Below are 18620 nucleotides of genomic sequence, written 5' to 3' on the forward strand. Positions count from 1 at the left end.
TTGGTCTGGGTCCTCTTGTTCTTGTGATGCTGTTCATGCTTATGCAGCACACACCACCTGGCACACTCTTCTAATGTTGGTAATGGAAATAACATACTAAGCAAGGTAGGCCATTGATGAATCCAAAACTCATTTGTTGTGGAAGAAAATGGAGCAAGGGAACTGTGTATGGCACTCCACTGTGTATGGCACTCCACTATTTTCCACTTTGACGAGAAGCAAGATAAAAACATTCACAAATTCAAAATGTAATAAATGTTCAAGATAATCAGTGACTATACTAGACTATCACTCCCTGTATTAACTCCTATTTTTCCCTTAGGTATGTGTACACATTTTAGAAGGATGCTCTATCAGACTCAGTGGTCAGCAGATGTGGTGCATTAAAGTATCCCAGCTTCGTTCCTTGATAGTGCCAGTTAAATAAAATTCAAGGCGCAAGACTGGTGAACCATCCAAGTAGACTGTATTTGGCTAGATGAACCAATGGTCTTTCTCAGTATGTCAGCTTCATATGTTCTTATGAATTTAAAATAAAACCAAAACAATGTGGCAAAACATGTTATTAGAAATAAAGAAAAATCAAGTTTTCTTAATTAAAGGTCAAGCAATCTTCATGTGAGTTTTTAGCAAACTGAGCCAACACCCCATCATTCAATATGACTTCAAAGTTACAACTTACAAAATGCCAAAGTGGCTTTACTTTTTACAACTCCAAAGTTACTTTAATTTAGTTTTACTTGAACAAATAGTACAGAAATGCTATCAAAACTCACAGTGACTCTTGCAAGTTAGCTGATGATGCTCTTTTTGCTTATGATGAGGTGTTGGCAAGAAGCATACTAATCTGGATTCTTTAAGATCTTAAGTCATTACCTAGTCATTTACTTAGTACATTGTTACCAAGGGCCTATTTGGATTGGCAATCAAGAACAAGATAATTGACTGCAGAAGAGAGAGATGGTCTCTGGAAGACAGACTGAGGAGAATACCCTGGTTAATAAATTGGCATGTGGCCTACAATAGCACGTAAAAATTCAAGCTAATAGAGCACCTCTTTTTCATGGCTCTCCAAAGAACAGATTGAAGGGCGCAAAGTAATGCTAGGGTCAGCTACTAGTAGACTATATTAAAAATGATAAGAGTCACTGGGGAATTTGAAATTAAGTCAAGCAAAATTAAACTATAACTGAAAGAATGTGGAGTTATTCTGATGGACTATATTTTGTGTGCTGATAGGCATTAGTCCACAAAGAATTCATCATAATATCAAAAGCGTGCGTTGATATAACTAATGCTCAGAATTAAATTCAGCCCAATAAGATGCATACTCAGATTGTATGTAATGCATGCTTACATGACATATGTCCAGCAAGAATGATAATATTAGGGCTTCCTTTTGTTCATAGCTAGTCAGGAACATAAGCCAAACGTTTTGTGTGATCCATATAGTTATTGACTAGAGGTTTGCATGTGTAACCAGTTAATTTCTTCTCAGATAATAGAGCTATGAATTGTCATATGCTTTCAAAAACAAAATGGCTAGACAAGCAGCACAAATATGCCTGGAATGCCTGTCATAGCTCAACAGCATTTGGAAAGAAACAACACCCTGACATGTATATAACAATCATGGATAGTGCAATTGTGGTGGAAATGTCACATTCTTAACAATGCATGAATGAAAAGTAGTAAGGATGCTCTAGCCAATAAGTCTGCCTTAAAATTTGTTCTATTTTTTCCTACTCCAACTCTGAATGTATTCCTCTCGTAAAAAAAGGAGAGGTATCTTTCAAAGTGGCTATTATCTTTATATTATGGAGTAAAGTAAAGTGTGCCATCGAGTCGGTGTCGACTCCTGGTGCCCACAGAGCCCTGTGTTTTTTCTTTGGTAGAATACAGGAGGGGTTAACCATTGCCTCCTCCCGCGCAGTCTGAGATAATGCCTTTCAGCATCTTCCTATATCGCTGCTACCCAATATAGTAGTTTCCCATAGTCTGGGAAACATACCAGCGGGGATTCCAACCAGCAACCTCTGGCTTGGTAGTCAAGCCATTTCCCCACTGCGCCATTAGGTGGTGGGAGAGCAATTAGCCCATTCATGAATGCTCTTGTATCTATCCTTTCTTTCTTTTTAGACTGTGTGTGAATCCTTTGAAGACAGGCAACCATCTTCTGCTTATTAATCTTTTTCTATCTAACTGCTTTAAGAACCTTTCTTTTGTTGAAATGTGATAAAGTAGTACTAGTCGTAGTAGACAGTTATTTATTTATTTATTTATTTATTTAATTTCTATACCCTCCTTCCAAAAATGGCTCAGGGCGGTTTACAAAGAGAAATAACAAGCAAATAAGATGGCTCCCTGTCCCCAAAGGGCTCACAATCTAAAAAGAAACATAAGATAGACACCAGCAACAGTCACTGGAGGTCCTGTGCTGGGGGTGGATAGGGCCAGTTACTCTCCCTCTGCTAAATAAAGAGAATCACCATGGTAAAAGGTGCCTCTTTGCCAAGTTAGCAGGGGTTAGCAGTAATAGTAGTCGTAGTGGTGCTAGTAGTAGTAGTAGTAGTAGTACCATTTATTCTGTCTGACCTTTCCTTAAAAAAAAAACTTTTCAAGGAAAAAATGTTCCTTGAATAGGGTCATATTCCCCATTCTGCTTCCATTAAATTGAGTACAGCAATCTTGTAAATGCATTCATTGCCTTCTACTTCTTCTCACTTTTTTTGTATGGGTGTGTCTTGTCTTTTTAAAGTGTACATTAAAAACTATACATGTAAGTTGCCTGCACTTAATAGGCAAAATAAGTTTTTGCTTTGTGGGGTTGAAAGGAAGGATGAGACAGATCACCGAATAAGTGCTGGAGTGCGAATGGGTAGGAGGGCTTGGATTGGTTCTGATAGTGATCTATAAAGCTGGAGAACTGAATAAATTTAAATTTGAAAATAAGCTATTAAAATATGTCTGTGTCTTAACTGTATCCCAATCCAAATTATGCTGCTGTTATAGTGTTGTTGCTATTGTAACTAACATAGTTGGGTTTTGACAGTTTTCTTTTCATTTTATTGTTAAGGCAAAGCAAGGATAATTGAATTGTTGGGCATCACTTTCTTTAACCTTCCTTTTTCTCGGAGTAGAATGAAAATATTTTCCTCTAATATGTTTTAAAACATCATCATCATCATCTTTTAATTTAATTTAATTTTTTAAGGCTGAAACATAGCCTTAAAACATAGAATTGTATCAAACTACAAAAGAATATCAGCAGGATTTAGCCACTGAGTCAAAGATCCAACAGATCAACAAAGAAATTCTAAAAATAAGTTACAATACAGTACCCAGCGATATGCACTAAAACCCAGCACAACTCCACAATACAACTACTTCTGCACCCCCCAAAAAAGATGTGGATTGGAATTTGTTTGACAAGAATTTCAAAAGCGATTTGTCATATACTATGGACATATTTTGCTCAAAGGAAAAGAAGCTCAAAATTCTACTGACAAGTTCAAGGAGCTGGGCATGCCTCAAATACCTCTTGCTATACCAACCATGGCTTTTCATGAAGCTCATTCCTATGAACATTGACTTGCAAGCTTCCTTTAGGCTCAGTGTAACTTGGTGAAGGATAGGGATGTGTGAACCAGTTCGACCAGTCCAACATTGAACTGGACTGGTTCATCCCCTCCCCAGGGGGTGCCGGTCCAAGTTCAAACTGGCCTGGCCCTGGTTCAAACAGAAGCAGTCCGAACCAGTTCAGGGATATGGTTGTAAAGAGGAATCCACTGAGGATTCCCATTTACAAGCAAAGGGGGGTTCCCAAAGGGCGGGGGGGGGACTCATATGGAGTGTGCACGGAGGCCTGCTGCACACTCTGCTGTGTGCCAGCTCATGCTGTTACCAGGGAGGCAGGTGGGGCTTTAGAGGAGCTCCCTGCTGTCCTGCCGATACCAGGAAGGTGGGTTCCCCTCTCCTCCTGCCCTTAGAGAATCCCTCTTTGCTTGTAAAGGGGAATCATCAGTGGATTCTCCTTTACAAGCATTGATCTGAACCAGTCCATGAACCAGTCCAGTCCAGTTCGGCGGTCGAACTAAACAGGGCCTGGTTCAGCCAGAATCAGAACTAGACTATGCCAGTTCAAATTCAATTCGAATTTGAACCAAACTAGCCATACTGGTCCCATGCAAATCCCTACTGCAGGATTGTAGATTATGATTCTGAAACTGGTCTTGTGATAGCAAGCATGAATTGTCTCCTTTGCTAATCAGCGGCACTCCAGTTTGTATTTGAATGGTAGACTGCAACTACATGTGTGAGCACTGTAAGATATTCCCCTTAGGGGATGAGGCTGCTCTGGGACCATCATCTGCATGCTTGTTTTCAGAAGGTTCCAAGTAGGCCATTCATGTGTCTCTCAGCCTAACTTACCTCACAGGGTTGTTAGGGGATATACATAACCATGTACACTGCTCTGGGCTCCTTGGAGGAAGAGCGGGATATTAATTAATTAATTAATTAATTAAGAGAACAAGTTCCCTCTCTGGCATCTCCAGATAGGGCTGAGAGAGACTCCTGCCTGTAACCTTTGAGAAGCTACATAAGAACAGCCCTGCTGGGTCAGGCCCAAAGCCCATCTAGTCCAGAATACTGTTTCACACAGTGGCCCACCAGATGCTTCTGGGGAGCCCACAGTCAGGAGGTGAGGGCATGCCTGCCCTCCTGCTGTTGTTCCCCTGCAACTGCTGCCCGTCTGTGTAGACAATACTGAGCTAGGTGGACCAATGGTCCAATTCAGTATGAGACAGCTTCCTATGTTGCTATGTTCCTAGGAGCACCTAAAAGAGTATTGGTCTGCCTTTTACAAAGGACAAAATAAATGCCATATTTCAAAGCAGCTTTCAAACAAAAAGAATCGACAAGGGGGAGAAATGCTCAAGTGTTAATATAGTCAGCAGCACCATTCAAGTGCTAAGATTTTGTGTAATTATTTAATTAAATCTCAGACTATGAGAATCAGTGAGCAATAAAAGACAGGAAAGCTATGATTTAGAAGAGAAGCACAGATGAAAAGAGTTGAGTCTAGAAATGTTCCTTTAAAGAAGAAAAAGATAAATATGAAGGCTTTACCAGATATTAGAAGAGGTACGAATCTCTTGTGGCTCTGGGTCTTATTGCTCCCTTGTCCTTGTAAGGTCTGGGTGAGCACAGTGTGTGGCACAATGTCATCACACTGTGCATTCCCTGGCTCTGTGACTGACTGCCAATAAATTAAGCCAGGGCAGGGATTGCACAGAATGATGATGTCACGACATATAGTCGCTCTATATGTCTTGCAATGTCAGACTAAGCCCTGAGGAATCTGTTCCAGAAGAACATTCCAGACATAGGAAAAGCAACACAAAACTCGAACCGGTTGATAGTTCAGGAAATATTTGGCTTTATAGCAAAAACAGTGTCAAATGACTGAAGAGCCAAACTGTAGTATAATGGGAAATCAGAGCGAGAGGATAAGAAAAAGCCATAAAGTGAAAACCAAAAAATCCAATTGAATAGGAGATGAATCGCTTGTGAAGCGAACAACTGAAAGGAGTAACATAACTATGAAAAAGATACAAAGCGTAGGCAGACAAGTTCTGGACAAAGACCAGAAGTTTAAGGTGAAAAGGGTGAATGCAAAAAGCAGAGCATTACATTAATCAAGATGAGACACGATTAAACACTGAGCAAGCATTTTTGTAGTAGAAGCAGATGGAAAATGATTAATTTTAGCAACATGGAAAAGGGGGGGAATGGCAAGATCTGGCAACAAAATCCATCTGGTGGGAAATAAGTAGGAATGGAAGACGACACTGAGACTGTGACAGGATCAGAGCAGTGCAACACGAAACCTCATCAGAAGCAGTAAAAAAAGCTGAGATGGATGATTTAGAAGGTAAGGCAATTGAATGAGTTCTGTTCATATGAAGCTTTAGGTGATCCTGAGATATCCAGAGAGAATGGCTGAAAGAATAATCAGAAATGTGGAACTGAAAAGGGAAAAGGAGAGAAGGGAAGGCAAAATAGAAAGCTAAAATGGAATGCGGTCAACATACAAATCAAGCTGAGTTCATTAACCTAGGTGGGAATCCTTTGGGTGGTGGAGAAACTTGCTCCAGAGTGCACAGACAAAGAAATCTGTCATTCAATCACTCCATGGCACATACACACTTAGGCATGATATGCATGATATCCTCTCCTTTTTTTCAAACAGTATGTTTACATAAATCAGGTTGATGTGCAGAACACCTGCATAATGAACACATTACATGTTCTGCACATCAACCTGGTCTATGCTACTTAATCGTGGTATAGAGGCATAGAAAAGTTCTTGAACAGCTGAAAACTGGTCTTAATACATATGGATAAAAATTTAAAGTGTAGAATGAAACACTAAGGAAAGGTTTGTCTGAATGGCACAATAGTGTAATAAAATTATTATTTCTTGTTTACACAGTCAGACAGGTGTTATTGACTGGTTTGTTTTATCCAGACATCGAGTCCTTCCCAAAGACCTGGGATGCCAGAATTTTATCATCAATACTGTTGGTTATTATAGATATCATCACAAAATATAGGCTGTTCCCAGTAAAGCTGCTTTTTGTAATTGGCTGATGGTGATTTCTGTGGCCCCTATGGTGTTGAGGTGCTCTTCAAGATCTTTTGGAACTGCACCCAGGGCACCAATTACCACTGGGATTATTTTGGTCTTTTTCTGCCACAGCCTTTCAATTTCAATTTGTAGATCTTTGTATTTTGTGATTTTTTCTATTTCTTTTTCTTCTATTCTGCTATCCCCTGGTATTGCTATGGTGATTATTTTAACTTGTTTTTCTTTCTTCTCGATGATGATGATGATGATGATGATGAATTCGATTTCTATACCACCCTTCCAAAAATGGCTCAGGGCTGTTTACACAGAGAAATAATAAATAAATAAGATGGCTCCCTGTCCCCAAAGGGATCACATTCTAAAAAGAAACACAAGATAGACACCAGCAACAATCACTGGAGGTCCTGTGCTGGAGGTGGATAGGGCCAGTTACTCTCCCCCTGCTAAATAAAGAGAATCACCACATTAAAAGGTGCCTCTTTGCTCTGTTAGCAGGGGATATCAGATAGCAGAAGACTGTAAAAAAAAGAAAGGAAAAAGTGTGAAATGACATAATTTGAATAATCAACATAGAAATTAAAACCAGCAAGCAGAAACGAAGGAAGTGAGGAAGTAAAGAGCAACACATATTTACTGGATTTACCTGAATCCAAGGCTAGGATTTTTTTCCTAGGTTTTTAATATTAGATATTAAGAGATTTAGAGTCCTGTTACTTTTGAGTAAATTCAGGTATAAATGTATTTTAACCTCAGCTTTTTAAAGCTGGTCGTCAGGTTCAGAGCCATCTTCAATTTGTTTAAATACAGTATTATAAGTTCCAGCCTGAACAGGCTTCTAAAGCAGGTTACAATTTAAATACAAAAAGGTCCAGAAGGTGGAGGAAGTGTTTATGCGGGTCTAGCTGTAGACGGACTCAGGATTGACTCATGCCATCCCACAGATGCAGCTCTGCAGAGCTCTCCCATTGCTCTGCAGAACCTTCTGGTGCCTGACCACTGGTGATGCTGTTAACCAAGAGCCAAGGCCCTAAAGGAAAGGAAGCTATCCAGAAGGATGATAAATCATAGCAAGCTTATGACTAATGGGAGAGAAAAGACAATTACATTAGATTTATTTTTTATTTATTTATTTTACATTTTATATCCCACTCTTCCTCCAAAGAGCCCAGAGCGGTGTACTACATACTTAGGTTTCTCCTCACAACAACCCTGTGAAATAGGTTAGGCTGAGAGAGAAGTGACTGGCCCAGAGTCACCTAGCTAGTATCATGGCTGAATGGGGATTTGAACTCAGGTCTCCCCAGTCATAGTCCAGCACTCTAGCCACTACACCACACTGGCTCTCAATTTGAGGAAGAGGAGGAGAAATAGACCATAGGTTGGTTAATCCTCACCATCAGAGTTCTTCCTAGAAATCCATGAACCTATAGACTGAAAATGGCAGTACATTAAGGTTGTTCTCATGACATAATCTGCCTGGTTCACCTGGAGCTCGAGGAGCCTTGTAGCCCTGACTGCTCCCGTCTTGGGTAGCCCAGCTCTCCTACCCAGAGCTTTACCAAGGTAAAACAAACCCTTAGTTTATTCTACCTCGGTAGGCACAATCACCCCTGGATAAGTGAGTTCCCTACTGGCCCGGCACCATTTTCAGCACTGAGCTGGCGGGAATGAGCGGCCACGCAGTGTGAAGTGACTGCAATACTAAGAGCAGCTGCTCTGTGAAGGACCCAGCATGGCTTTGAACTCGGCTGCCAGTGCTCTGTCGCTCACTGCCCCATGCACATGTGGATGCACAAGTGGCACGCTTTGAGAAACAATAGACTGTGGGGAGGCACATAGGAGCCTGCGTCCCCACCCCCCTGCCCACAGCCCGGGTAAGAGGTTGTGAGAACAACTTTATAGCGTTTTGCAATGCACCAAGAGCTTTTATGCATGCTATTGTGTTTGATCAGACAGAACCAATGAAGCCAAATGTCAGGAATAAGCACATGCACAAGTTGGTTTCATCAAGAGAAAGAAAAAGAGGGTTATAACTAAATTTTATACATATATTTTGCATTGCAATTCACTGAATGACATATCTTATTCCAGCATCTTTCATTAATTTAGCCACAGAACAGGTCTCTGCTTGCATCATTTTAATTGATGAAAAGGTTATTACTGCGATAGGTATTACAAATCTTTAATGTCATAACCTACATTGCCTATATGTTCCATCTACTTACTATGAGCAGACATAGTAACAAAAGCAAGTTTGCATTGGAAGCTCCTTTGATGTTGTTGTTGTTGTTGTTAAAGAATAGGATGTATTTGGTTTTGTAGAGTAACTATTTTAATTGCTACGCTTGAGGCACCTCTGACATGGGGGGACGGGACATAAAACCTTCTTTGTGCCCCCAAATAAATTGCACTGAAACTTAGTTCTTGCAAACGATGAATTACCTGGTTTGGATTAAGCTTGTGGCTATCATTAAATGCCTTTTATTTAGCACCAATTTAGTCTTTAGTGATCTCACTTATAAATCAGGTTTGCTGCTGCAATACGTTCTAGACAGTTCACATCCTGAGAAGTCAAAAAGGAAAAATGTTCAAGAAAACCTCAGCAAACACAGGCCTGCTGGGACTTGGGGGGAAATCCCAAGGAACAATAGAAATTGTTGTCTGCTTAGTTGTTTTTCTGGCAAGAAGTTCTACTGGAAGGAAACCTTGTAGTACTGACTATCGTCTTCAGCAATGTTTTATGCATTACTAGGCTTTTTCTGACATGGAGCATATTGTACAGGTTGGAAAAAGTGTGTACTTCATAGCATATCAATGGCAACAAGACTCTGATGCTTTAGGTAACTTTATTGGAGAGCAAACACACTTCCAGTTGCATATGGGAATGTGCAAGGTGGATTTTTTGTTTCTCATTGTCTTTGTTATTAAAACCCATCTACCACCTAATGGTGCAGTGGGGAAATGATTTGATTAGCAAGCCAGAGGTTGCCGGTTTGAATCCCCACTAGTATGTTTCCCAGACTATGGGAATCACCTATATCGGGCAGCAGCCATATAGGAAGATGCTGAAAACCATCGTCTCATACTGTGTGGGAGGAGGCAATCGTAAACCCCTCCTGTATTCTACCAAAGTCAACCACAAGGCTCTGTGATTGCCAGGAGTCGACATCAATTCAATGGCACACTTTACCTTTTACACTTTGTTATCTATTTGTTAATATCTCATTTGTGTTTGTATCACCAATATCCATTTTTGTTATCTCATTCATTTCATAACAAAGGTCTTACCTGTATTGCTGAACTGGGGTTCCAAATGAAATTGAAATATATGCCACTCCATTCAGGATCTCTCTGACTTAATTTTGTAATCAGCAGATCCGCACTACTTGGAGCAGTGTGGATTGTCTGGGAGCGCGAACTACACTCCCAGTAGCATTTCTTTGTTTGCGGGGTGAGTGAGTTGGACCCTGCCACACACACACACACACACACACACACACACACACACACACACACCTGCCTGGTTGTCATATGAATAGCCTTTATATCTGTGAGTATTGTAAGATATTCCCATTAGGGGATTAGGCCACTCTGGGAAGAACAATTGAATGTTTGCATGTAGAAGGTTCCAAGTTCCTTTCCTGGATCTCCAAGACAAGACTGAGTGAGACTCCTGCCTGCAACCTTGGAGAAGCTGCTGCCAGTCTGTGTAGACAATACTGAGCTAGATGGACCAATGGTTTGACTCGGTATAAGGTAGCTTCCTATGTTCAGGTTTTTGGTAGGAGTCTTTCTCAGTCCAACCTAGAGATCCCCAAGATTGAACCTGGGACCATGTGCATGCAAAAGAGATGCTCCACCACTGAGCTATGGCCCCATCCCATAAATAGTCTTTCAAGCTGCCAGGGAGAGAAAATAATGCACATACTCCCAAGCTGTAAGGTGTTTCAGACACTGGCTGACAACCTTATTAATGAGGCAAATATGCAACGGGGGCTTCCCCACTTCTGCAGCACACCATTTTTGCGGATCTTTCCTGCCTCTGGAAGTGTTCTGTGCCTTCCAAAAATATGAGCCTGAGAAGTCGCACATCAGGGAATATAAGTGACCCAACCCCACCCTCCATGTGCACACATTTAGGATGTGAGGCTGTGTTAAGAGCCATTTCCTGCTCAAGAACACAACTCAAGTCATATCTTCACTTTGTTAATCAGGATGTCGGCCATTAGGACTATTCACATAACCAGGAGGACAGGAAGGAGGGTGTGTGGAGGGGGAGGGGGGAGAGGCAGGGATGAACCTACTTTCCCCAAGATGACCAGCATTCCATTCTTCAGCATGCTGCTACACCTACACAATCCATGCTGTTCCTGGCAGTGTGGATCTCCAGAGGCTGGAACAATGCATCCCATCCAGATATGCATCTAGGCAAGTTTGGAGCCTGGATCTAAGGGCTCCCCCCACTGGAGCCCCACCCCCACTGAGTTAAGCATCATCCCTTTACACACACACACACACACACACACACACACATCCTGTGACACATGCAGTATTTTTTAACACATGGGTTCTTGAGGGCACACACAGTTACTGAACTCACAAGAATGTAAGAAAATAAAACAGGTATATTTGTGCAAATATGCATTAGCAGAAACATTTTAACAAATAACATATTTTATTTTATTTATTTTATTTTATTTTTACATTTCTATACCGCCTTTCATTAAAAACAACCCCAAGGCGGTTTACAAAAATTAAAACATACAATAAAAAAGCAGTAAAAACATCAAGCTAAAAACATATAAAAACAGGCATAAAAACAATACAACAGATAAAAACACACCGAGGCAGCAGTAAAAACGATTATGTAAAAGCCTGGGTAAAAAGCCAAGTCTTTACAAGCTTTCTAAAAGCCGTGATGGAGTCCGAGGAATGAATGGCCACTGGGAGAGCATTCCAGAGTATATTCCCATCCCATATATTTCTTTCCCCACTACCCCCTCTGTCTCTAAAGCACTCGACTCAGGTCACAATCACACTCAGCCGTCCGGCACAGCACAGGCCGGCAGTGTGGCATGGCGACCACACCACCCAGGACAGACTAAAGTTGATTTGGGGGGTGGGGCCCAGGGAGTGTGAAGGCCCTGGACTTTGGCCCTGAAGTCCAGGGTTAAGAGCGCCTCTGATCCCAGCCTCCAGATATCCCACAACTATCCTCCAGATATCTACCACTCATCACTGGACACTCTAGGCACCCAATTCTGTGTGTGCGTGGACTGCTTGCACATATGACCCCAGCGCTGGAGTTAAGGGTGCACCAGTACCCTTAAACCTTGACTAACAGCTGGGGTAAAAAGTAGGGGTAGGCAGGTGGGCAGCACCAGGATCAGCTCAGATCCCGACGCTGCACACAAGCAGCCTAACCCAAGCTAGGCCTGGGTTAGGGAATACTAGGCCTGTTCACACAACCATCAGCATCAGGGTAGAAGGTGTTGTACCCTGGTTTGCATAGCTGTGTGAGCTCATGAAAATCCCTCCAATCCATGTTGCTCAAAGCAGGGTAGCCCAGTTTTTGCACCCTGTTCTTAATCATGGTAGGAGGAGAGGAGAGTTTTCCAACTTTGCTTTTCTATTTCTCCTACCTTGCTTTTTCTGAGGTCCTGGCTGCCTCATGGATGTTGCCCTTTCTCATTTCCCAGCTGTCTTACCTTCTGGGAATGCCGGGATCTTAAACTGAAGATAGGCAGTGTGAGGGAGGAAACAAAGGAGTTTTTATCTTCTCTCTTTTTCTTGCCCCACCTCACACCCTACTTGTATCAGAAATCAGATCCTTAATTGGTGTACCCCACCAACACCAATTACTACTTTAACAGTATCCCAGACCTTTTGTCCCAACATGGCACAGCACTGGCAACAGACCCAACATGCAGTACCCCATGGATTGGGGGGGGGCATTGCAACAGAGGAACGTCCCATAATGAGCAAAAGAGTTGTCTGCCTGTGTTTCTTTTTACTGTGTTGTTATGCCATAGTGACAGGGTGTATGCTGCTAAAAGTTGCCACAGCTGGATAGGATCAGGCTAAGTAGATACATTACAGACCAGCTGATATGTTTTGCTTATAATACAAACTTCTAATTTTCCTATCAGGACTACACAAAGCATGATTTTTGACTGCACATCATTTTTATTTAGATGACAAATCCAGTATGGGAAGCTGAAGTGTATGATCTATATATCTCCAGGGTATGCCACTAAGGAGTGATGTATTGGCAAAGATGCTGACCTTGAAACCATAAAGGGACTGAAAAGAAGATCGACAGAGCCTGCTAACTGAGCCACAGGTTATGAGCTGACTCTGTGTTCATACTGAAAATCAAATGGTTCTTTTTCAGTAAATGTGCCATATTTTAAGGATGAACCTGCCTGCTTGGCTGCTGGTCTAGGTCAACTTGGTGATCCTACACTTCTGAGTAGACAACTTCTGACATTATATTTTGTTTCATCACCACAAAGAGCAATATAGCATGCTAATGTTAGAAGTGGAAATGAATGGCATATAGGTGATGAATGAATGTAGCTGCTGTTATCCAAATCCATGTGGCCCAGGTGAATTATATCACTTGCAAGATAATGCATGCCTGAAACATATAATAAGCCAAGAAGGAAATGTTCTTCATTTTGAAACAGTGGGGCCAGTCACATGACTGGGTGGGTGGGGAGGGGTGTGGGGGTGAGGCTGCTCAAACTCCCCTTCTCCCAGACATAACCCCCAGACAAGCAAAAAAATACTGTTGTGAGTGCGGAATACACTTCCAGACAATCCACGCTGCACTGGGACAACACATCCCAGCCTCTGAATATTAGGAATGTGCACGGACCAGTTCGGAGGCCATTCTAAAGGCCTCCAGACCGGTCCGGTCACGGGGTGGTTTTGGTTCGGGAGGGTAGGGTGGGGGGTTCCATCAAGGGCGGGGGGGGGCTTTACTTACCCCTCCCGCGCTTTCCACACGCTGCAGCTGTAATTATTCTAATAATCGCTCCTCCGTTGGCGGCTCCTCTGATGGCTCCTCCAGTTAAAAAAATGGCTGCCCCCTTGTAGCCCCGGCCCCCTGCTGCTGCCGCCCCCTTGAAACCCCCTCCCGCCCCCTTAAAGCCCCCTCCCGCCCCCTTAAATCTCGCCCCGGGCCCCGATCGATAACTTCAGAGGCGAGCGGGCGGGCGGTGGGGAGATATCCTCCCGCCCCCTTCCCTGCCGGGCTCAGGCTGCAAATGACTTTAGGAAGGCTTCTGCATGCGCAGAAGCCTTCCTAAAGTCATTTGCAGCCTGAGCTCGGCAGGGAAGGGAGCAGAAGGACATCCCCCCGCCGCCCGTTTCCCTGCCGGTCTGCAGAAGTACTTTTACTTTTGCAAAAGAAAAAGTACTTTTGCAAAAGTACTTTTACCTTTGCAGACCGGCAGGGAAACGGGTGGCGGGGGGATGTCCTCCCGCCCCCTTCCCTGCCGGGCTCAGGCTGCAAATGACTTTAGGAAGGCTTCTGCGTGCGCTCGCCTCTGAAGTTATCAATCGGGGCCCGGGGCGAGATTTAATGGGGTGGGAGGGGGTTTCAAGGGGGCGGTAGCAGCAGGGGGCCGGGGCTACAAGGGGGCGGCCATTTTTTTAACTGGAGGAGCCATCGGAGGAGCCACCAACGGAGGAGCGATTATTAGAATAATTACAGTTGCAGCGTGTGGAAAGCGCGGGAGGGGTAAGTAAAGGCCCCCCCCCGCCCTTGATGGAACCCCCCACCCCAGTGCCGGACCGCAGCTCTGTGGTTCCGTGCACACCCCTACTGAATATCCCACAAATACACAGGTCCATGAGTGGGGTACAATGATGGGATCCCCCATCAGGCAGGCACTCTAGGTACCTGGCTCTGTGTCTCCTTGGGCTGCGTGCAGCTCAAGGAGACACATGATCCTGGTAGTCGGGTTAAGAGAGTACTTGCTCCCTTAACCTCAGCTAAGAGCCAGGTTTGGGAGTGGGGTTAGGCTGGGCAGGAGTGCCAAGATCCATGAGAATTCCAGCACAACACATGAGACCAGGCTAGGCTGCTCATGAGACCAGGCTCATCACCTGAGTATTCCACTATGTACAGAAAACAATACACCCATCCAAAAAAATCTTCAGTTTAAGCTGACAGTTAAAGCACTTATTATTTTACTTGTGTTCTAAAAGGAATATGAACTGCAAGTTCAGGTGAATACCTTCATTTCCAGGTCAGCTGTAAAGACGTTGTACAGTCTCATATATTATGGTGGCTTTACAAATGAGGCTGCATGTATAGACTCTTTGCTTTGATCCTTCAGCTGGACATTGGGCCAGGGAGGGATGATTTTGATTTCATGATCGATAGAATGTTAAGTACTTATAATAGTTACACTCATTATATAATACATAAACTAATCATGGAATAGAGGTACAATGATCATTGCCCTCAACTGAGGAAAGATATTTCAGCTCTAATGTAGCATTCAGTGGGTCATATTCAAATATTTAAAATATATTAGGCTTGAAACTTGCCATTCTCCTGCACATATAGGTTGATCAGCCGTTTCCCACACCCGAGCACCTAAGAGTAGCTAAATCAGCCAAATAGTTGAACAAGTACAGATAATAGCTGTGCACATTGTTGAGGAGAGCTGGACTCAGCATGGCCAGATTTGGCTTTATTTACTATTTTCCATGTCTCCCTTTTGTCCTAAGGGCTGTGATGGGCAAAGCCCAACCAGATAGGCCTATCTGCAAGGCCAGAAGAATGAACTATCCTCCTATTTTCACTTGGAAAATAGTTTGTTGTTGGTTGTCCCCTTTTCAAATTCTGTTCATATCCTATACCACCCCCAGTGATGTCGTTGGGGACACAATCAAATCCCACCTAGAACCCTACATAAATTGCCAATACCCCTTCCCCTGCATGCTTGCCTCCAACACCATTCATCTGTCTTCTCTTTCCCCAATGACCTTTCATATGGCTCCAATGATAGCAGGAGAATGGATATTCTGGTCCATCTCCTCTTCCTGATGCCTGGTGCACAGTCATCACCGTGTGCCAAAAGCAAGGAGGGCTTCAGTATTTCCAGCAATACTGATCCCTAGCAGATGTTCTGCCCAGATATAATTCTCAGCCTTCCTTGCTTCTGACACCATGATGACAATGTACTAGGCATCCAGAAGGGAAGCAGGGAAATAGTCTTTATCTTCAGCCTCTTGCTGGTGTTGGAGCTATGGAAAAAAGGTCAGTAGCAAGAGATCTTGGAAGCAATGGGTAGGCGGCAGCCAGGGCTCAAGTTCACCCTTATATCAGATTAAAAGTCAAGCTTGGAGAGATAATGTTTGTATACTGTCATGTGTTTCTGGTATTGTAGGAGTGCTTGAGAGAAACTGCCAGATTCCGCTTCTGAACTGCAAGTTGATAGAATTCACTATCATTACTAGCAGCCTTTTGTGACAGAAAGAATATAGCCCTGAACACTTATTCAGATGGCAGCACCTAGTTACAGCTAACTCAGTATTCAGCTGGGAAACACCACAAACTCTCAGAAGCCTTACTGCACTTCATCTATTACTGCTCTTCTAGGATAGTGCAGGGGTGATGAATCAAAATTCCCTGCCTTGTTTTCTTTGTGTCATGTTTCCATGTGAGACAGCTGTCTCTAGTGCATGCATCATGGTGCTTCTGACTTTTTCTCTGCTACCTGGGACCAAAGGACATGGAGTGAGCCATATGCAGCACTGTTCCTGACTAACTCAATGGCCACATTCACATGTAATGCAGAACCTCCATTGAATAGGCCTACGGTTCCATGGACATTATGTCCAAATGCGTAGAACTGAAGTTGGGTGCGGCAACCAAACTGAGAATTCAAGATTGAGACTCCAATCTTGAACCCTTGGATTGCAGTGAGTTTCATTGCCACAACCCAGGGTTCCAAGCAGCCTGTGGAACATCCAAATCAGTACCTCCAGCTGCTGGCCCTGGAATCGGAGTTGAGAGAGAAAGCTCCTCCCTCAACTCTGACCTGATTGGCTGTGCCAGCTGTCCTTCTGTCAAGAAGGAAGCCTGCACAGAGAGCTCCCCCCACCTCTCTGCTGACTACAGAAAGGCATCTCTCCTGAACATCTGAATTTGGATGGGAGAGCAGGGGGGGCAGGGTGTGAAACCATGGTTCCATTATTACTTGTGAAGCTAGCCTATATCTATGATGTGTGTCGTGGTGGGGAGTGTTGGCCGCATGGGTAAGCCGTGACAGAAGATGTGGATCCAAAAGATGTGCAGTACTGAAGAGAGCAGACCTGAGAATGGTTAACATTATACTTGTAATACTAATTTACATTACCAAAACAAAGTATTGTGAATTCAGTATTTGAAAGCTTAGGACTTAATATATTTGTACAAATAGTTTGATAACCATCCCTTAGTTCAAAATTTGTCATTCATCACTAAGTTTGAATGAGTGTATTTTCCCACACTTCATAAACACAGTCATAACCAGTTCTTTCCACCTTACTCCTACAATGCTGTTGTTTTAGCATAGGTGTAGCCAAGAGAGATATGGATGAATATGTCAGCTAAAATTGACAATAGGATGAGTAGTACCTTGGCTGGAAAGAATTCCTTGGAGCATCTAGCTTTCTAAGTGAATACTTATAGCCAACAAGACTTTTTTAAAACATAAAATTATATTATTGGAGCAGTGGTTTGTGTTCTGACACGGCACTGAAATAATTTTTCTGTAGAAAGATATTAGTCTTTAGCAAAATTGTTTTAACAAGGTGCTGGAATTCCCACATAATACAGTTCTTCTAAGTGCTTCTCCTCCATATTTTTAACATTTTCTGAGCTGCTAAAAATGGATAGAGCAGTAGAAGAGAAATATTAAAATAATTAATATTTCATGAAATCATCAACATGCAATATTTCCTTTATTTGGTGGGGGCAATGATAACGGATAGACAAGATGTTTGAGTAAATTTGGTTCATATGTGTTAAAAGAGAGGAAAGTGTTCGTGGTTCATCTTAATGCAACATGGCTAGTACTGTGAAATCCCAACTCTGAGGGATCTTGTTCTTTAAATAGGTAACTTACTTACATTCCATCCAGTATTTTTGTATCAAAAGTACTCCTTCATTCTCTATTTTGCACTTTGCACTTACATTGTCACTGAACTCTAAAAGTGAAAACCAGACCTGAGGTTCATTCATATACACTAATACTGACATGGCAAAAACAGATCATTTCACCTCACTGAGATCCTTCCCTGACACTGCATTTGAAGCAGCAACCACTAGGAGTGTGCAAACAGGTTTGACGTCAAACCGATTCAGTTCAACCGTTCAGGGTCGAACTGAACCACCCCCTGTTCAGTCCAACCCCGAACTGAACACCCTCGAAAGTTCAGGGGGTTAGCAAGCTTAGTTTTGTTTAAAAAAACTCAACAAAAAACATTTTTGTACCTTTGACTCCCCTCGGGGGAGTTCCTGAAGGTGACCGGGGGGGGTGTCTGTGGAGGTTCCCCCTCCCCTGCTGGCCTTCAAAATCACCCCTTCAGCCAGTTCGGCCACTCTTCAGCCTGGTTTTCGGCCTTCACCCGGCAGCCCAGTGGCCATTATGGGCTCCTATGTGTACAGGTGCACGGCCTCCATAATGGCCACCAGGTGAAGGCCAAAAACCGGCTTTCTGTATTCTATAGTTAGGTACAGACTTAATAGACTATTAATTATTTGCTTAGTTTTTTATCTTATCCTCCCCTAAATGCTGTTTGGAAAAGAGGAGAAATTACGTTAGTTGACATGAACCAAACACGTCATCCAACAATGAGGAGCATCTGCCAAAACTGCTTGGAGGACAAATAAGTCAATCCTAGTGACTGCAGACTTTCTTCAGGCAAATTTGCTTGTTGGCAACTTCTTCCTGCAGTTAGGTTC

The 18620-nt window shown here is 42.9% G+C and overlaps 1 long non-coding RNA gene across 1 annotated transcript in view; it reads left to right on the plus strand.

The window, feature by feature from the left end:
- Positions 1-5397: 5397 nt before the first annotated feature.
- LOC128325044 (uncharacterized) overlaps positions 5398-18620 on the plus strand; it is a 60798-nt gene continuing 47575 nt past the window's right edge. Inside the window, exon 1 of the long non-coding RNA XR_008307237.1 lies at positions 5398-5935. This is a non-coding gene — a long non-coding RNA (uncharacterized LOC128325044). The remainder of the gene's footprint in view (positions 5936-18620) is intronic.

Source organism: Hemicordylus capensis, chromosome 4, assembly GCF_027244095.1.
Source record: "Hemicordylus capensis ecotype Gifberg chromosome 4, rHemCap1.1.pri, whole genome shotgun sequence".
Lineage (NCBI taxonomy): Eukaryota > Metazoa > Chordata > Lepidosauria > Squamata > Cordylidae > Hemicordylus > Hemicordylus capensis.